Source organism: Euphorbia lathyris, chromosome 2, assembly GCF_963576675.1.
Source record: "Euphorbia lathyris chromosome 2, ddEupLath1.1, whole genome shotgun sequence".
In the NCBI taxonomy this organism is placed as follows: Eukaryota; Viridiplantae; Streptophyta; class Magnoliopsida; order Malpighiales; family Euphorbiaceae; genus Euphorbia; species Euphorbia lathyris.
This window is the reverse complement of record NC_088911.1, coordinates 49,615,766-49,624,612: the sequence shown is the minus strand read 5'-3', so window position 1 is coordinate 49,624,612 and position 8,847 is coordinate 49,615,766. Positions and strand designations below refer to the sequence as shown.

At 35.8% G+C, this 8,847-nt stretch overlaps 1 non-coding gene across 1 annotated transcript; it reads right to left on the bottom strand.

The window, feature by feature from the left end:
* Positions 1–4,490: 4,490 nt before the first annotated feature.
* Positions 4,491–4,597, bottom strand: LOC136221007 (small nucleolar RNA R71). Its single transcript, XR_010684801.1, has one exon. It is a non-coding gene; the product is annotated as a small nucleolar RNA R71 (small nucleolar RNA).
* Positions 4,598–8,847: the final 4,250 nt, after the last annotated feature.

The window sequence follows — 8,847 nt, the reverse complement described above, 5'->3', positions numbered from 1 at the left end:
TCGTTTTGCTAAAAACGATGATATTTTAGTTTGACACTATAAAAATAACTGTTAACAACTTCAAAATGGATATTTTCAAGAATTAAAGTTGGCTAGTACCACATTTACTATGTAACCAATTTTTTTATTTTCGAAAATCATCATTTTCGAAGTTTTATTTTCTCTTTAAATATTCATTTTCTCTCTTCTTACCAAAATGACCTCATAATTAAAAATTTAAATAGTTAAAGTTGCTTAGAATATCATGAAGTTTTTAAATTTTTCAATTTTAAGGTCATCAATGGTTATTTTAATTTCGAGATCTTTGTTTTTAGCAAAACGAAAAACTTCAGTTATCTCCTACTTGCAAAAAAAAAAACACCTCACTCCCCATTTAGATAAAAAAAATCCACAAATATCAGTGTTTACTTTAATATCAGTGTTTTTCATAAATTGTGAAAGCTACATTCCCCATAAACTACGCTACAAATTGTAACTTTTCGTGAAAGCAGTTTTCTAGTATTTACAATATGTACTTCCTTGGGGATAAATTTAGATTTTATCTTAATAATATAATTCTAATAATAATGATACAAATCGGTTTCGAGACGTGTTAGTTTTAATTGTAAACTAACAAAGATGTTTCTTCTTTTTTTTGAATCAGTGCTAATTTTATTGAATAAAGTCTGCTAAAAGGAACGAATACAAAAATGAAGGAGCACAAGCCCACTCCCCACAATCAGACATAGAATTGGCCGCTCTTGCTAAACAGTGAGCCGCACAATTCGCTGAGCGTTTTACAAAAGAGACAGAAGAATTACCTAGCTCTTTTAACAACAGTACTCTACAATAATATCTGAGAAATAAGAAAAAGATTCACATGGTCTATTAATCGCTTGAACCACAGGTAAACAGTCCGAGCGGACATCAACATTCCTGTACCCATTTGCCTTAAGCCAAGAAAGCGCTTCTTTTATGCAATAGCTTCAGCAGTCACATGATCCAAAAATCCATGATAAGCAGCAAAACAGGCATACGAACATTCACCATTATAATTGCGAATTAAAAAACCATATGAACAATAACCTTTTTCGCGAAAAAGCCCAACATCAACATTACACACCAAAATACCTAGAGGGGTGGCGTAACCAACAGTCAGAAGCAGCAGTAGTCGCCAAACTTGAACTAGCATTCGCCGTTATACCAGGATCAGCAAACAACGACCTGGCCGACATCCATTCCGCTCAATCACGAAGAGCCAACCTAACAACATCCTGGGCCGAGTCACTTTTTTGATTCCAAACCATGTTATTCCTATTTTTCCACAGCCACTAGAGAAGAAAAAGAATTCTACCATCAAAATTATGACTCATGGTAACTAACAAGTGAATTAACCACTCCCTAATATCAGAAACATTGGTCATTACATTATTGTTAAAGAAAATCTTCCAAGCTTCCTAGGCAAAGGAGCAGCCAAGGAAAACATGATTTTCATCTTCATAAAAGGTCGAGCAAATCGGACAGATGGGAGAGAGATTGATGTGCCGAACCCGAAGATTATACATGACTGGAATACAGCCCGAGAATAATCTCCAAAGAAAATTCTTAATTTTAGGAGGAGAACATACCTTCCAGATAATCTTCCAAGGATAAGAGTTCGAATTGATAGTAGACAAACGCAAATTGCTAGATAACCTATATCCGGATTTAACCGAATATTGGCCCGATTTTTCAGCCCCCCAAAACCACCCATCGTTTTCATTAACGCGAATCCGAGGAATAGCAAGAATTAATTTCTGATCCCTTTCACAGAATGATGAACATATCACCTCACGCTCCCATTGCCCATTCGAAGATAATAGATCAGCCACAGTGCCAGTAGGAAAATTGATATCAATAAGAGATTCAATAATCGGATTACAAGGGTCGGGAAGCCAAGCATCACCCCAGATTTGTGTAGACAGTCCATTACCGATCTTACGCCTTAAACCTTGCAAAATCAAAGGTCGACTAGCCAAAATACTGCGCCAAATGAAGGACGGATTATGTCCTAAATCAGCAGCAAAAAAGTCCGAATTAGGAAAATACATTGACCGAAGAATCCGAGAAATCAATGATTGAGGCCAAAGAATGATTCTCCAAGCTTGTTTTTCCAACATAGCAATATTAAAATCTCTAAGACGCCGGAAGCCAAGCCCACCAAATTGTTTAGGGAAGCATAAACATTCATAACTCATCCAATGAATCCCCGAGCCACTGCTACAGTTACTCCTCCACCAAAAACGGTTAATTGACCGATGAACCTCCTCACAAAATTGATTTGGTAAAAGGAACACTGTTAAGCCCAAAATATACCTAAAATATCATCGATAATTACATCAATATTGCTACGAATTTATGCTATTTATAACTGTTTAGAAAGCTTTTACTCTCGAATATGTTTCTTTCTTGTAAGGTACATAAATATTTGGTAAAATCCAAATAGGAACGAAAAGAGCTTAAAAACAGAATAAAAACCCTACAAAAGGAGTCGAAGACGACATAAATTAATAACGCCAAATCGAGGACGCGAACGAAAGCCAAAGAGGTGAAAAACATTCCGTGCCGCGACCGCGGCCCCTAGGTTCTCGGTCGCGACACACGTTCCTCAGTTTCTCCTTCCCTTCGTTTGAAGACCAATTGATGCTCCCCCATTCTCAGTAGAGAATTTAATATTCTCGGTACGAGCAGGAGTCTGTAGAAGCCTAGTTGCACACTTTTGTTTTTGACGAAACACGATCGTTCGGGTGGATAAAGACGTCCTTTCGCAACGGACACGATCCTTCACAACGGACACGACACTTCAATCAAGACTCTTCAACATCTATAAATAAAGAGTTGATGGAGAGTTGAAAATATGTAGAAGAAAGAGATTAGTATAGAATTTATGCAGAAATTCCGAGTCAAGTGATTCAGAAGTTAGATTTTGATTCTGTAAAAAAGCAATATGATGTACACACATTGTTTATTCAATAATAACAAGTTCAGTAGCGTTTAGACATTGTTCCAGTTTAGTTTTCATTTTGGTAGTAGACCGACCCAGTCTCTATTACGAAGATTCAACGAGAAGATTGAGTAGAGGATCCGCCCCGGAGCCTGACAAACTCTAACGAAACCCAAGGAAAGGATTGGCAACCCGTTCACTTGCAAGCCGTCGAATGTTTCCATGCTCCATGTTCTCTGTAAACTTGTATCAATTTATATTTCATCTAATAAAGTCCGTTCTATTCGATAGATTTTTATGCAGCACTTTGGTAAAGGATCCGAAGTGGATGCTGGTGTTTTCATTAAAACGTATTTAATTCAAAATCTTTACAAGGAAACTTTGTTGAACACTTAGGCAAATTATTATCTCGAAAGAGTTTTAATTTGATTAAGGGCAATTATCCCGGATAGGGTTTTGTCATGTTCAAAGCCAAATAATTAGAGGTTCCGTCATTTATTTCATCTTTATAATTCGTACAAAGTTTAAAGTTGTTTTCTTTGCTTAATGCAAACAAATACATCTGTTTACTTTTCTAAAAAATACTAAACGTTCCTATCTTGCAAATTCATTCTTAAATCAGAGTATTTTCTAACGTTTTCATACTCTAACCTAATTCTCATTTTAGCAATTTCAAAACCAAAACCGATTAAACGATTTTCCATATTATAAACCTTAAAAGTATATTTAACCGATTATAAATAAGTTTTGTTTGAAAAAACGTTCCCTGTGGGATCGATATCTTTTATTACTACAAGCGTATGCCGTGCACTTGTGGAAATCGCTCAACAAGTTTTTGGCGCCATTGCCGGGGAATGCCAAAATTTTCGACAAAATTTTAAATTTTTCGTGTTTTATTTCGAATCTAGGTTTATTCATACTTATTCAAACTTTTATATTTTATTAATTTTCAATTACTAACATATTTATTTTTCAAATTCTGTTTTGTAGGTAGTTTCGGTTCGTGCGAAATTTCAGGTTCATGCGCAGTTCTCGAAGTTCAGGCACGTCACCAGATCCTATTGACCCAGAAATTGAAAGAACTCTTAAAAAGAATAAGAAAGAAAAGAAAAACAAAAACAAAACCCCAATAAAAACTAGAATTACCGAGCCAGAAGTTATGGCCACACTTATGGATTACACTAGGCCAGGAGTGGCCGGTGTAACAAACAGTATAGTTAGACCCCAAATTAATGCACACCATTTTGAAATTAAGCCAACATTGCTTAATATGTTACAAAATAACGTAACATTTTACGGGTTACCTAACGAAAATCCTAATACCCATTTGACAAATTTCTTAGAAATTTGTGACACTTTTAAAATTACTGATGTAACTGCAGAAGCAATCAAACTTCGCCTTTTTCCTTTTACTTTGAAGGATCGAGCCAAAGAATGGTTAACTTCTATGCCAGCCGCATCATTTGAGACTTGGGAGCAATTAGCCCAAGCATTTTTATCAAAAATTTTTCCTTTAGCAAAAACCGCAAGAGTCATTAAAGAGTTAACATCTTTTTCTCAAAATGATAATGAAACTCTTTATGAGGCTTGGGAACGTTTTAAAGAACTTCAACATTTATGCCCACACCACCAATTGCCCGCTGAACTTTTAATGCAAATATTTTATAATGGACTAAATCCTACAACTAGAAGTTCATTGGACGCTATGTCTGGAGGGTTATTCATGAAGAAAACATCTGCCCAAGCAAGAGAACTTTTGGAGGAAATGGCAATCAATAGCAGTATGTGGCCCGCGGAACGTGGACACGTACCATTAGCGAAACCATCATCCTCAGCAACTTCATCAGTTAAAGGTATAGTGAATCTTGATCCAGTAGCGATGTTGCAAGCCCAATTTTCTGCCTTATCGCACAAAATTGATAGGTTTATGGCACCGTGTGATCCTAATGGTAAGCCAATCCAAACGGATGTGGATTACGAAAGTATGAGCGAAATTGAACAGGTAAACTTTGTCCAAGGGCAAAACCAACCTAATAACCCTTACTCCAATACATATAATCTTGGGTGGAGAAACCATCCTAACTTTAACTGGAGAGATAATAATAATACTACTAATGCTAATCAAAATCGTACTGCTAATTATCAAAATCAATCGAGAGATACGATTAGCACTTTATCTTCTAAAATCGACAAATTTATTGATGCTATGAGCGGAAAAATAAGTAATCACGACGATGGTTTTAAACGGATCGAGAATAAATTCGATCAGCTTATTAAAAACCAATCATCTAGCATCCATAATTTGGAGATTCAAATTGGACAACTCGCTAAATCAATTCCATCCCGCAAAGAGGGAAGTCTTCCAAGCCATACGGAAGAAACTTGAAAGAGCATGTTAAGGCTATCACTCTTCGTTCAGGGAAAAATTACTTAGGCCCGGAAATGTCCGGAAATTCGACCTTACTTGGAACTGATTTACTGACGCCCAAAGAATATACATTAAAACAAAAAGATGCACCAATTGACTCTAGTACAAAAACTTTTGTACCCAAACCACCTTTTCCACACAAAGTCCGCAATAAGGACTATGACAAACAACTTTTAACATTTTTAGACAAACTTAAAAATTTGCATATTAATTTGACGTTTATGGATGCGATTACGCAAATTCCCAATTATGGTAAATTCCTCAAAGATTTAATTTCAAAGAAAATCAGTTGGGAAGGAATTTCATCCATTTCACTAACTAAAGATTGCAGTTCGATTGTGTCAAGCAATTTGCCCACTAAACTCAAAGATCCCGGATGTTTTACCATTCCGTGTAAATTGGGAGATATTGAATTTCCCAGTTGTCTCTGTGATTTAGGAGCAAGCATTAACTTGATGTCATTATCTATTTTTAATAAGTTAGGCTTAGAAGAAGATATCAAAACGTACCAATATGGTTTTGCAATTAGCGGATCAAACCACTAAAAGACCATACGGTATAATTGAGGATGTTTTAGTTAAAGTTGACAAATTTATTTTTCCTACCGATTTCGTTATTTTAGATTTTGCTTATGACGTAAATTGTCCGCTAATCTTTGGTAGACCGTTCATGAACACGGGACGTGCTCTAGTTGATGTGTCGGAAGGGAAAGTAGTTTTAAGAATAAGCGATGATAAGATTGAGTTTGATATGAATCAAGCGATGAAATATCCTATGGAGGATTTCGCTTGTATGAAACTTGATTTAATTAAAGAATGTGTAAATGACATTGTTCAAAAAGAAGAAATAATAGAACCTATAATGAGTGAGGAACTAGAAGATAAGGACCCAGAACCTTTGATTCGAAAAGATGGACCAGTTCCGCCTTCAATTATAGTTCCACCTAAATTAGAACTTAAAGAATTACCAAGTCATTTGAGGTACGCTTTCTTAGGCGAAGGCGATTCTCTACCTATAATTATCTCTAACAAATTAACACAAGTTCAAGAAGAGAAATTGAAAGAAGTTGTTAGAAATAGGATAGGAAGTATGGGTTGGCAAATTTCAGACTTAAAAGGTATTAATCCGAGCATTGTAATGCATAGAATTCACTTAGAAGAAGATAAGCCACCTAAAGCGGATAGGCAAAGACGCCTAAATCCCAATTTGAAGGAAGTAGTAAAAAATGAGATTACTAAACTTCTGGACAATGGAATCATCTACCCTATCTCGGATAGTGAATGGGTTAGTCCAATCCATTGCGTACCTAAAAAGGGAGGCATAACAATTGTAAAGCAACTAGAATAAAGCAACTAGGAAAGATCATAGAAATCTAAATAAAGCAACTAGGAAAGATTATATAGATTATAGAAATCTAAATAAAGCAACTAGGAAAGATCATTTTCCTCTTCCTTTCATTGATCAAATGATCGAAAGGATAGCTGGTCACGCTTTCTACTGTTTTCTAGATGGTTACTCCGGATTCTTTCAAATATACATTTACCCGGATGACCAAGATAAAACAACCTTCACATGTCCTTACGGAACATTTGCATATAGGAGAATGCCATTTGGTCTATGCAACGCACCTGCAACATTTCAACGTTGTATGACTGCGATTTTTAATGATTTCATTGAAGATATCATGGAAGTTTTTATGGACGATTTTTCAGTTTATGGAGATTCTTTTGATTCGTGCCTAGAAAACTTGGATAAAGTTTTGTCTAGGTGTGAAGAAACAAATTTGGTATTAAACTGGGAAAAATGTCATTTCATGGTTGACGAAGGAATTGTTTTAGGTCACAAAATATCTGAAAAAGGATTAGAAGTGGATAGAGCAAAAACTTCAGTAATAGAAAAACTACCCCCTCCAACTACTGTTAAGGGAGTAAGATCATTTTTAGGACATGCCGGTTTTTACAGAAGATTTATTAAGAATTTTTCTATAATTTCCAAACCACTCACTAATCTACTCATGAAAGATTCCACCTTTGATTTTAATGAAGATTGTGTTAAAGCTTTCGAAACATTAAAAACAGCTTTAGTCAGTGCACCTATTATTGCTAAACCCGATTGGGATTTACCATTTGAAATTATGTGTGATGCAAGTGATTTACCTGTCGGATGTGTTTTAGGTCAAAGGAAGGATAAGAAACTTCATGTCATTTATTATGCAAGTCACACACTGTCCGGTGCACAATTAAACTACACCACAACTGAGAAAGAAATGTTAGCTGTAGTTTTTGCATGTGATAAGTTTAGGTCATACTTGTTAGGTTCGAAAGTTATTATTTATACTGATCATGCAGCATTAAGATATCTATTTGCTAAAAAGGATGCAAAACCGCGTCTAATTAGATGGGTTTTATTGTTACAAGAATTTGATATAGAAATAAAAGACAAAAAGGGAGTAGAAAACCTTGTCGCCGATCATCTATCGAGACTTGAAGATGAGAACGGTCCTATAGGTGAAACTATCGGTATACGAGATGATTTCCCTAATGAACATCTCTATCAAATGAAAAGCGTCATGTCACCATGGTATGCAGATATTGCTAATTATCTTGCAGCCAATATTGTTCCGGAAGGATTAATTACCACCAAAAGAAGAAATTCTTCTTCGACATTAAACAGTACTTTTGGGAAGATCCTTTTTTGTTCAAAACATGTGGTGACGGGATAATTAGGAGATGCGTTGGTGAAAATGAATATGAATCCATAATGTCGGAATGCCATTCTAGCTCTTATGGAGGATATAATGGAGCTAACAAGATAACAGCTAGAATATTTGAATGTGGTTTCTTTTGGCCTACGATGTTTAAAGACGTCCGTTCATTTATTACTCGTTGTGATAAGTGCCAAAGAACAGGAAATCTAGGAAGGAAAGATGAGATGCCCCTCACAACCATATTAGAAGTTGAAGTCTTCGATATGTGGGGAATAGATTTGATGGGACCTTTTCCTTCTTCTAATGGTAAAACTTACATATTAGTTGCCGTTGATTATGTTTCAAAGTGGGTTGAAGCAATTGCAACCCCGACGAATGATTCTAAAGTTGTCGTAAATTTTCTTGACGATATATTTTGTAGATTTGGTTGTCCAAGAGTCATCGTTAGTGATGGCGGTACTCATTTTATAAACCGAAGTTTTGAAACACTTATGAAAAAATACGGAGTACGCCACCGCGTGTCTACGCCATACCATCCTCAGTCAAATGGTCAGGCGGAGATATCAAATAGAGAACTCAAATGGCTTCTAGAGAAAACAGTTTCATCCTCAAGAAAAGATTGGTCTTGTAAACTAAATAATGCGTTATGGGCATACCGTACTGTATTTAAAACACCAATAGGAATGACTCCATACCGCTTAGTGTATGGGAAGGCATTTCATTTGCTAGTCGAATTAGAACATAAAGCCT